We start from the raw sequence: 11232 nt of genomic DNA on the forward strand, positions 1-11232 counted from the left end.
ACAAAACAGACAATCATATCAAAAAATGGGCAGAAGATATGAAGAGACACTTCTCCAATGAAGACATACAAATGGTTATCAGACACATGAAAAAATGTTCATCATCACTAACCATCAGGGAGGTTCAAATTAAGATTTTATTTATTTATTTATTTGACAGAGAAAGAACACAAGCAGGGGGAACAGCAGGGAGAGGGAGAAGCAGGCTCCCCGCTGAGCAAGGAGCTGATGCGGGCTTGATCCAAGGACCCTGGGATCAGACCCAAGCCAAAGGCAAATGCCTGACTGACTGAGCCACCCAGGCACCCCCAATCATCGTTCTCTTATATTTGTTATGTTTTGCTACCATTATGATTTGAAGCTTCCTGTTCTCTGCCTGAAATGCCATTTTACCTTTCACCCAACATTTCTCCCTGTTGAAATCCTACCTACTTAAGTTGCCACTAAAGACTTTGAGGCCTTCCCTAATTAACGCAGGTGGAATTCGTCTCACCTCCATTCACTCAGTACATGTGTATTTCATACCAGTATATGTCAGACATCATAGTGGGCACTGGATAGTGACTTTACTCTAGGTCAAGGTCAGATGAAGATTTTAACAGTGAACCCAGTCTACTTCGTAGTATTAGGGTCTCTCTCTCCATTTAGGTTGGATACTCTCTGGAAACAGGAACGGCGACATTCACCACTCATCACAGTGTCTTGCACTCAGTGGTTGCTCAGTAACTGTTTTTGTCACCACTGTGTCTGCTATGATTTGTTGCACTATGAGTAATAGAAAACCCAGTCAACAGTTGAAGTTCTTTTTCTCACTACTGGCTTTCTTTGAACAGCTCGGTGGTATGATATGACTTTTCTCTTGGGTTTATAGCTGTATGGTCCGCAGATCACTGCTTGATCACCATGATCATACCCAGCATCTGAACAGAAATAAGGAAGAAAGATAGAGCCAGTGCTGTTTGTCCCTTTTACCAGGGCAACCAAACACACCCCCAGAACTATACTCCAGACTTGCACCTATATCTCATTGGCCAGAACTGTTATATAGGCAGGCCTGTGGCAGCAATGGAGACTAAGAAAAGAAATATTTAAACCTTGAAGGCAAGATCGTGGAAGGCAGCCAGACAGAAGCAGGCCGGGGATGGTTCCTGAGTCACCCAACCAGAAGTATGTACCCCATTACTAAAATAAAAAATAGTCAAGGACATTTCTTTGATAGTTCTTTTTTTAAAAGATTTTATTTATTTATTTGACAGGGAGAGAGCACAAACAGGTGGGGGGGTAGGCAGAGAGAGAGAGAGAGAGAGAGAGGATCAGGCTCCCCGTGGAGCAAGAAGCCCAATGTGGGCTGGAGCCCAGGACCCTGGGATCATGACCCCGGCCAAAGGCAGATGCTTAACTGACTGAGCCACCCAGTTGCCCCTTGATAGTTCTTCTTAAGAATCACTACTCTTTGTGATTATTATTTTCTCCTTTATTTTTTCTACAACAAATATGTACTGACTGTTTGCTGTGTGCCAGGAAATGCTCCAGGTGCTGGAGACACAGTTGTAAATAAAATAAAGTCGTTGCCCTTATGGAGCTTATATTCTGCAGACATGGACAGGTTTAAAAAGCAAATAATATAAATTCAGACAGGGATAATCACAGACAGGGACAGAGCAGAACAAGGGATCGAGTGTAAAGGTGGGGGAGGTAATGCATTCAGTAAGGGCATCATTGAAACCCCCTCTGATGGCTGATCCTTGAGCTAGAAAATGAATGATTTAGACATAAATGTGACGATCCTGGGAAAGGCATTTCAGACAGAAGGGACAGTAAGCACAGCAGCACTGAGACAAGAGGTAAAATAACCCAGCAGACAAGGGAGGGGTGCTAAGGCAGTTGGGGCCAGAGCCATGAAGCCAGGGAGGGCACTGGACTATTCATCATTATTGTTATTGTCCTTGTTAACAATGCATGGCAGAAGCCACTGGGGGATTAAGAGCAGGGGAGTGACCTGATCTGATTTAAATGTTTAAATTTTCCTATGGTGTAACTAGCCTGATAGAAGCTCAGAACCTATGTAGACAGCTTTGAAGTTAGATAGGAACAGTTACTGGCTATTTCCGCTTTCATCTCTTCCTTAAATAACAAGGAGATTCAGCTTGGGTAGCCAGAAATCAGAGGTAGAGCGGGCTTTGGGCTTTATTGATCCAGTAGCTCAACATTTTCCTCAAAGATACAGTTATTCTACATCTGTGTTAGGCCTTCAGCATCATGAGCCAATTAGTAAGTTTGGTTCTCCCTTCCCACGGGGCTGACAGGTGGCATAGGTTTTCTCCTTCTGGGTGAGAGACCCTAACTAGCCCAGCGTCCTAGCAAGAACCCAGGGATTCCCCTCAATCAGACCTCCTAGGTCACATGACTTCTCTGAATCAAAAACTTTGGAAAAATGGAATGTTCTATGGGATGTAGACCATGGCCACCTCTAAAGCTAACATTAGGAGTGAGTTTTCTCCAAAGCTCGTGGCTAACTGAAGAAGGGGAAGAAAAACAAGTGGACAGTATGGGAGAAAGACTGGATTGTGGGGCAGCGAAGAGATGCTAGCTCTGTCACTCACAGCAGGCACAACACGTAAGCACTTGCCTTTTTCCACTCTGGTAATGTGAGCGTGTACCTCTTCCATTCCCTTTTGTGCCTACTAGGCACTAACACTAGGAATTAGTGTTGAGGTCAGTAGAGCAATAAATACCTTACATTCTTGCCAGGCCATTCTCATAAGTGAGATTTTAAAATCCTTTAACTGATTTCCCCCAATACAGTTAATATTGTTTCTGAAATTCAGATTTCAATGGCCAGTTGCAAAATCCCAGTGTGCTCAGGACTTGCATACCCCCAACACTACATCAGTTTTCTTCTCCTCGGGTAGCATACATTTGTCAGAGGGCACCTGTAATCTGTCATCTGCATGAAGCGTCTTCCCTGCATGAGTGAGTACTTTATCTATCTAGCAACTTTTTTTATTTTTACCAGGCACATTGCCCATTAGAGAGTAATGTGGATTAGATTAGAAGGCAAGCATCGAATGGTAAATGAAACAGTGACTTTAAGATGTATGTTATATCCTTCAGAATACAGAAATGTCAACCCCATTAGTAAATAAATAAAAAGTAGGGGCACCTGGGTGACACTTGGTTAAGTGTTGGCTTGGGATATTGGCTCAGGTCATGATTTCCGGGTCCTGAGATGGAGCCCTGCGTTCAGCTCTGTGCTCAGTGCAGAGTCTGCTTGAGATTCTCTCTCTTCTCTTCCCATTGTCCTTCCCGCTTCTTGCTCACACACGCTCTCTATAAATAACTAAATAAAATATTTTTTAATTTTAGAAAAAGGACACCTGGGTGGCTCCGTTTGTTAAGTGCTCAGGTCTTTGGCTCAGGTCATGATCTCAGGGTCCTGGGATGGATTCCCACATCAGGCTCCCTACTCAGCGAGGAGACTGCTTCTCCCTCTACCTCTGCCCCTTCTCTGGCTTGTGCTCTTTTTTGTTCACTTTCTATCTCAAATAAATGAATAAAATCTTTTAAAAAATTTTAAAAATTAATGAAAAGTAAAACAAAATGAAATTCCATTTTCATATATCAAATTAGCAAATAATCGGTGCTTTAATGATAGCATTGGGTACCTATGAAAAAAGCATTGGGTATATTCTGAAACATGACTGATAGTAAAATTCTGTACCTGTTTCAAGTGTGTGTTGGTACAGGTTCAGCAACTAGCAAGCTGGGAGAAAACAGACTGATCTGTAGTGCTTGCCAATAACCACAGTGTAAGTACTCCTGGTCACGGCCAATTTCAAGCTACCAACATGATGTCACTGAAGACAGAGTTGGGAAGAGAGGGGCACAAGAGAGCTAGCTCCTCCGGAGGGCAACTGAGTTAGGTGGCAAGACCCACTGAATTCACGCCTAGGAATTTTTTCCTGAGAAACTATTCAGCTGCACAAAGACAGCTGAATTACAAATTACCTCTTGATCCAAAGGTACTTGGGGTGTAAGAACTCAGGATTAACACAGCACAAAGGATTAAGAATTGGGGGAGAAAAAAGGGATGGAAGATGGGATCGGATTTGGAGTCAATGACATGAGGAGTTTGGGTTTCTTATTATAATAGAAGTGAAGAGATGAGAAATGGGAGGTATGAGTGGAAAAAGTGTAGTCTTTTGTCCAGAATACATGGCTCATTGACTTCTGGCTAGTGCTCACTTCTGCGTCTCCCCAAGCTTCAGAAACCCAGGAGGGATGCCTGTCCTGGGAGCACGAGCATACTTACTCACCCACCCTAGCATTTGCAAGGTTGCTTTGGCCTCTTTAACTTCTTTGTCCTCCAACTTCACACTCACTATTCAAGTCCAATTTCACTTCCTCCTTGAGCCAACCGCATTTTACCCAGCCACACCCCAGCTCCAACACAGGGGATACTGCATGCCCAGCATTCTCAGTGCTGCTTGCTCCTAGTCTAATTTTAGATCATTCTATAATGTGACTATTTGTTCACATGCCTGTTTACCTTACTCCAGTCACATCTCTTCAAGGACAAAATTACTTCATTCCTTTCTGATTCCTAGGGATTAGTAGAGTTCTGTCCTGTCCGTATCTCATCAATGAAAGTTGAGGAAATAAGGAGAGATTCAGCTCCTGTAGTCTTTTACTTGCTTTGTCTTGTCCTGTTTTCTCTTATTTACTGTACTTATCTCGTTCAAGTTTCAAAGTGCCCCTCACAATAGTATTCTGAACTTAGCTATCAAATCTCACAGGGCTTAGATCTGTGTGCTCTGTGTCTATGCAGTCTCTATCCTGGCAAATCCCAGAGTTCACACTTTGTGGCTCGTTCTTTCAGTGGAGCTTCTCTTTTCCATTATTCCAATCCCTTCAATTCCCTTCTCTCTACAATTAAGTAAAGAACCCCTTTGTGCTGTTGGTAAAAATGTAGTAACTGCTCCACTCTACATTTATTTCTTAATTTCTTCACTGGGCCTTAAGACCGACTTGAAAAGCTGACCAAAAACAGGCCCAGTTGTCCATATGAAAGAGATGCAAAATACCATTGTACACATGGCCTTGACATTCAAGAGATTTTAGTCACAAAACAGACCAGATTTTTTTTTTTCTTAAATCACTAAGGATTGTGTCACTGGCCATATTTAATGCAATCGTTTATTTACAGGGTATTGACAAAAGATGGTGGGGGGCGGAGATGAAGATTAAAGGTGTCTTATCTGTCTCTAGACACATAAAGAATGTGGACTTTAGAACTTAAACCCTAAAATAATCATAGAACAAAACAAAACATACAAGTCTACTTCAAGACAGATTTATGAATAAGATATCTAGTGAACACTATGCATGTATGGCACATTACCTTTAAAATGATATAAATTGCTTTTGAAAATAATGAAACCTCCTCAGATGCTACCAGTAATTGGGGAAGCAAAATAATAGCTCCCCAAAGATGTCCACATCTTAATTCTTCAAATCTGTGAATATTTACTTTCCATGGGAAAAGAGACTTTGAAGATGTAATTAAATTAAAGAGCAGAGAATGGCAACATTATCTTAGATATTCTGGATGTACCCAATCTAATCACGTGAATCCTTTCCTAGCTGTGTTCAGGGAGAGATGTGCCCAGGGGGAAAGAATTAGACAGATAGCAGTATGAGAAGAACTAAAGCCACCCGGTTGGCTTTGGAGACAGCGGGGGGTGGGGGATGGAAAAAGTGTATTCTTTTACCCAGCCACACCCCAGCTCCAACACAGGGGATACTGCATGCCCAGCATTCTCAGTGCTGCTTGCTCCTAGTCTAATTTTAGATCATTCTATAATGTAACTATTTGTTCACATGCCTGTTTACCTTACTCCAGTCACATCTCTTCAAGGACAAAATTACTTTATTCCTTTCTGATTCCTAGGGATTAGTAGAGTTCTGTCCTGTCCCCTGTCCTTCCCTTCTCTCTACAATTAAGTACAGAACCCCTTTGTACTGTTGGTAAAAATGTAGTAACTGCTCCACTCTACATTTATTTCTTAATTATAATTCAGCTTATCATACCAACCAGAAGTCTTAGTAGTCATGTGGCTAACTGGAACCATCCTTAGAGCCAAGGAATGTAGGAGGTCCCTATAAATCAGAAAAGGCAAAGAGACAGATTTTCCCCTGGAGTCTCCAGAAAGAAACATCGACTTCCGGACACTTCGATTTTAGTTCAATGAGACCCTACATAAGAGTAAGATAAAAAATTGTGCTGATTTAAGCCACAGGTTCATGGTAACTTGATATAGCATCTATGGGAAAATAACATATGACTTTTTTGAAAAAGTGAGGAACTGTTTCCCAGGAAGAAAAAAAAAAAAGAAAATCTGGTTAAGCGTTGTATCTGACTTACATGGAAATATGGAAAATAGCTTTAGAACATGAATTATCTTTTTTAAAAAAGATTTTATTTATTTATTTGAGAGAGAGAGAGAGAGAGAGAGAGGGAGAAAGAGCATGCATGCGAGAGAACATGAGCAGGGGGAGGGGAAGAAGGCAAGGGAGAAGCAAGCTTCCCACTGAGCAGGGAGCCCAATGTGGGACTTGATCTCAGGACCCTAGGATCATGAGCTGAGGCAAAGGCAGCCATTTAACTGAGCCACCCAGGTGCCTTAGAGCATGAATTACCTTTGATTATTCTTTTACTAAGTAGATCTAATGACTGCTTAAGACAAAATAGAAACAAATATATAATATACATTAAAATGTTTACAGCATTATCTGTTAGTGAGATTATGGATATTTATTTATTTATCTATTTTCCCATTTCTTTATTTCCTTAATTTAAAAAAAATATTTATTTATTTATGAGAGAGAGAGAGAGAGAGAGCAGGGTGAGTGAGGCAAGCAGACTCCCCACTGAGTAGGGAGCCCAACATGGGACTTGATCCCAGGACCCTGAGATCATGACCTAAGCCAAAAGAGTTGGATGCTTAAATGACTGAGCCACTCAGGTGCCCCTGCTATTTTTTTCTTTTTTTAAGTAGGCTTCTTGCCTAACGTGGAACCCAACATGGAGCTTGAACTTAACAACCCCGAGATCAAAACATGAGCTGAGATCAAGAGTCAGATGCCAAAGCAACTGAGCCACCCAGGTGCCCTTTGTTTAATTTTTAATTTTTCTATGATAAATATACATCACTTTGTATATTAGCAAAGTATCTGGCAAAAAATGGAAGTGGGCAGAAAAAGAAATGATTTGCCTACAGAATGATCTGGTTCAAAGGTCACTCATACTGAAAATCATGACTCATGAGAAAGTTTTCCAGTCAGTAAGAAATTCTCTTTTTAAGTACTTTGCAAAAAAATAAAATAAAATAAAATAAAAACTAAAATTAAGGGGCGCCTGGGTGGCTCAGTGGGTTAAGCCTCTGCCTTCGGCTCAGGTCATGGTCCCAGGGTTCTGGGATCGAGCCCCGCATCGGGCTCTCTGCTCAGCAGGGAGCCTGCTTCCTCCTCTCTCTCTCTGCCTGCCTCTCTGCCTACTTGTGATCTCTCTCTGTCAAAAAAAAAAAAAAAAAAAAACTAAAATTAAAAAATAATTACTTTGCAACACACACACACATTCTGAAGCAAAAATTAGAATTTTTAAAAACCTTCATATAAAACCAAAAGCTTGATAGTTTCCTAATGTTCAAAAGAATTTCTTGGTGAAATCAGTGAGGATATTAGCAAGTGTGACTTTTTTTAATATTGTAATAATGAAATGTGTCAGCATTTGGAAGTAACACAATCACATGTGTCAAAGATCCATTCAGAGTGGGAGAGAGAGTGATGAATTTTCATGGAACGAGCGGAAGAAAAGCGCACTTTGTCTCACGTAGGTTTGGTTTCCACATTCAACCATTCTTTTAAAAGTTGCCAGTTGTTGAGTTCTAATGTAGTACCAAAGAAGAATATTCAGTTACACAAGAAACTCTTAAGTAGTCTTCCGTTTTCTAACTACACATCCCTGTGAAATCAGATTTTCTTCATCTACTTCAACCAAACAACATATCACATGCATTAAATGCACAAGCAGACTGTGGGAATCCAACTTTGCTCTATGAAGCTGGACATTAAAGGAATAGCCAAAATACAAAAAAAAAAAAACCAATTCTTCTAATTAATTTTATTTAAAAAACATGGTTTTTTGTGACTATATTATTTTTAGTCACCGGTAATGGGTATGTCATTGTTATTTTAAGATGGTTTTTAAAACTCTTCTCTCTTAATTTCTAATATGGTGGATATCAACAACTATAACCCACATAAACAAATATTCTCAATAATTTTGAAAAGCATAATGGGTTGGTAGACCAAAAAGTCTGAAAACTACTAAAAAAACAAAACCGTCAGGAAGTTCTAGAACCTAGCAACTTCTGACAGAGAGACGTCAAAAACTGTTAGCTAGAGATGTCTTGTTTGATACCTTTTTCATTTCGGGAAGGGTTAAAAACATCTCAGCTCTAAGGATGGTTCCAGTTAGCCACATGACTACTAAGACTTCTGGTTGGTATGATAAGCTGAATTATAAATGAGTTACATTAATACAAAAGAGATTTTCTTATCCTGTAAGTAATAAAACATGCAAAGTATGAAAGACATTTTGGTCCTTCACTATCAGAGAAAATAAAACTTTATGAAAAAGAAAGAGGGGGGGTGAATGAATGGAAATTGACATAAGAAGGTAAGACTTTGGGACTTACTTAAGAGAAAAGAGTCACTAAGAAACTTGTGGTAAACAAGATTATAGATTATAGAAAGACTGGAATCTCTAACGGGGTTGAAGTCATCTTTGAAACAAGAGTCATCTGTCCATTTAAATAAAACCTCTAGTTTAAAAAACATTCTTTATTCCTGTAGTTTCTATAAAGTATACTGTCAATGCAAATCAGCAGAGAAAACCTATTTCTGATCCATATAATTTCTCAGTTGCATGTCAGAGAGCAGCGGGGTCATGGTCACGGCCCTGGTGACAAATCGCAGTTCTTGAACCGCAGTCTGCAATGTGGAGAGTTCACATACGGAGAACTGGGAGTTTATTGCATGTAATTTAATGTTCCCTCTCCATCCAGCAGGGAAGACGTTTCCGGTATTTTCGGGAGTCAGTGATCATGTTCCCCCGATTATGATTCTAGAGGTACAGTACTTTAATGCCAGTTAATTGAGCCAATGACTCCCTCAGCGCACAGGCTGCGCAAGCTGCACGCTGGAGCTAAATGGGCTGTGACATCGGACTGGCCCGGAAGGGCTGTCGAAGTATTCCACGGCGACACACGGTTCTGCCGCAGCGATGACGGTTTGATGGGGATCCAGACGGATGATGATGGCTAGAACTTACTGCGGTTGCCTACCACCGGCCATTTATTTTACTACTCATTCATTCACTTAGGCCCTATCACGGCACATGCGGTGTCTCATAAGTTAGTAGTTTAGAAGAAATACAAAGCCTGCTTTTAAATTGGGTTAAGGGTCTATTTTCTCTTAGTGAAAGGCTATGGATGAAAAATAATATCGTTTAGGGATGATCATATTGTAACAATTATTACGGCCTTGAGCTAAAATTAATTTTAGGATAAAAGCGTAGAAGACCAGTGGTGGCTTTTTGGCAACTGGCATCCCCTGCCTCTTTCTCATAGATCACTATTCATTTCCTTTCGAGGGGGCCCCTGGGTCACTCAGTTGGTTAAGTAGACATTTTTGGCTCAGGTCCTGACCCCAGGGTCCTGGGATCGAGTCCCACATCAGGCTCCCTGCCCAGGGAGGAGCCTGATTCTCCCTCTCCCTCTGCCTGCTGCTCCCCTAACTTGTGCTCTCTCTCTGTCAAATGAATAAACACAATCTTTAAAAAGAATTCCTTATGAGGATTATTTTATCTATTGTTGAGTTTACTCTGGGGGCATTTTTCATTAGTCTAATGTTCTTTCCTCACCAAGTTAATGGCTGGACACATAACCTAAACTTGATGCACCTGCCGTGAACTTAAACCCCGAGTCGACTACAGACTGAAGATGATGAATCAGTTGATTCCAGCGGCCCTAACGAGGAAAAGCTGGTCTTGCTGCCACTTCATTCCTGCTTCTCTTGGTCACCAGTCCCTGGAGGCACCTGGGTTCTTTTATGGGTTCTTGCCCATAAAAACCCTGCTCCTCCAGCCTGCCGATTGCTTCTCAGTACTCCTAATAAATTTCCAGAAAATTCCTTTTTTTTGTTTATGGTAACCAAAGCCTAAACATCCAGTTTTGGGCTTGCAACCAAGGAACCCCAATGCAAACAATTGTCTATACATGTGTTACTACGTTAAACCTGCGATTCAAAACTGCGTGTGTAATTTCATGCTGACTGAAGAGCACTAGGATTAATCGTGTGCAAGAGAGTGTTGGCTGAAATACCCCAGACCTCTGTCAACACCAACACCTCGAGTACCCATGAGCACAAAGGACCTAATTCAAGAATCACTGTCGTTTACTTACTCTGCATCGCACATTATCCTAAAGTCAGATATTGGAAATACGGAAATATGGAGATAAGAATAAAATGGTGGTTCATCTTCAAAGAACTTATAACCTAGCAGAGCAAACAGACACACACAATTAAACAGAACCAGGATTGTAAATGCTACAATAGAGGTATGAACAAAGGACTGCGGGGGTCCCAGAAGCAGCAGCAACTTCCTGCTGCTGACAAGTTCCAGAAGGGGTTAGTCCTCAAAATAAATTGAATTTCTGGAGCTCAAGAAGGAGAGGGAGGTATCTCAGTTAGGGGGAACACAGAGGGAGATTAAAAATTCAGACCATGGAAGAGTGTGGCCTGTTTGGGCAACAACAAGAAGTTCAGAGTGGCTGGCATGAGGACAGGAGGTGAAAAGGTCCAGAGCAGGACATGAGAAGAGCTTGTGGGTGTCCGTGCAGGAGTAATGATGAGTTTAGATTTTGAGCAACGGGCTGTGGAGAGCCTGGACACAGCTTTGGATAGGAAAAGAGAGTCAAGAGAATGACCAATCCTGCAGTTTATAAAAGTAACTCACAGGAAATGGAGACCAGCTAGAAAGGAGACAAAATCTCTACAGAATGTGCTGGAGTGGGTGGTGATATCACTAAGTAAGATAAAAAACAGGATGATGTGCAAGTTTGGGGAAAGGAGATAACGATTCTGTTGAGGACAGGAAGGTATTGCTAC

The sequence above is a fragment of the Mustela nigripes genome, chromosome 3 (assembly GCF_022355385.1).
Source record: "Mustela nigripes isolate SB6536 chromosome 3, MUSNIG.SB6536, whole genome shotgun sequence".
Classification (NCBI taxonomy): domain Eukaryota; kingdom Metazoa; phylum Chordata; class Mammalia; order Carnivora; family Mustelidae; genus Mustela; species Mustela nigripes.